This window comes from Pteropus medius, unplaced genomic scaffold (genome assembly GCF_902729225.1).
Source record: "Pteropus medius unplaced genomic scaffold, Ma_sr-lr_union100, whole genome shotgun sequence".
Lineage (NCBI taxonomy): Eukaryota > Metazoa > Chordata > Mammalia > Chiroptera > Pteropodidae > Pteropus > Pteropus medius.
This window is the reverse complement of record NW_024352786.1, coordinates 13,648,359-13,649,589: the sequence shown is the minus strand read 5'-3', so window position 1 is coordinate 13,649,589 and position 1,231 is coordinate 13,648,359. Positions and strand designations below refer to the sequence as shown.

Sequence of the window (1,231 nt, the reverse complement as noted above, 5' to 3'; positions counted from 1 at the left end):
GCTGAGAACAATGCAAGGAAAGTGGGACTTCAGTCCTACACCACAGGGAATTAAGTTCTGCCAACAACCTGCTTGAGCACAGAAGTAGATTCTAGAGCCCCCAGTAAAAGATACACCTCTGCTAACACGTTGATTATAGCCTAATAAAACTCATGTCAAACTTCTGACCTATAAAATGCGAAACTATTGATTTGTATTGTTTTAAGTTATTAAGCTTGTGGTAATTTTTAGTGCAGTAATAGAAAACTAATACATTAACTTTTACAATATATTCTGAGACTAATCACTTATCTCATCATTTTCCTCTTATAATAGTCTTGTGATGGTTCTCCTTGCTTGTACCGTCACCCAGGCAAAGTAACTGTCCATAAGGTAGGCTAGTTAATTACTTAAAAAATATGACTCAAATGGTGTCATTGCCTGCCTCAGCCTCTTCAATGGCTTTCCATCACAGTTTTACTTAAATCACAAGTTGCCTTTGTCATCTTAAATTTTCTACCACCTAAGCTCTTTTTACAAGGTGATTCAAACACAATAGCCTTATTCCTGTTTCTCAAACATGCCAAGCACATATCTATCTCAAAAAATTTCTCATGTTCTTCCCTTTGACTGCTGAGTTCTCTCTCCAATATGGGCATATTTTTTCTCTACATATTTATTCAGGTCTCTGCTCAAATGTTATCTGTTCAAAAATATCTTTCATGTCTATGGCCTTGCTACCCTCAGCAAGCCCAATCCCGTCTGATCTCAGAAGCTAAGCAGGGTTGAGCCTGGTTAGTATTTGGATGGGAGACCACTTAGGAAGACCAGGTGCTATAGTCTTAAAAAAATCAAAAAAAAAAAAATAGAGGATTGTAAGCTGACAAGGTCTTTGTTTTCTGTGAGGTCAACCAAGGGTTGCCTTGCCTAAAAAAAAATTTTTTTTTACATAATTGACATGAAATAACACCTTTTTCCCGTTATTCTGTGCCTATTCATCTTGCTTTATTTTTCTTTATTGTGCTTATCACTACCCAGTATTATTTTGTTTACTTATTTTTCATTTATTACTGAACTCTAGAGTAAAACTTACATTTACTCCATGCAGCATAGTGTCTATAGAGCCTAGAAAAGTTTATGAAAATATTATAGGTGTTCATTAAATATGAGGCAAGCTAATGCTAATTCATGAAATTATAGTTTGGGTGAAGGATATTGTATCTTATTCACCTTAGAGTACAGAAGAGTCAAT

The 1,231-nt window shown here is 35.2% G+C and overlaps 1 pseudogene; it reads left to right on the top strand.

Moving 5' to 3' along the window:
* The first annotated feature begins 703 nt into the window (after positions 1-703).
* On the top strand, positions 704-822 carry LOC120591352 (uncharacterized; annotated as a pseudogene).
* The last annotated feature ends 409 nt before the right edge of the window (positions 823-1,231 follow it).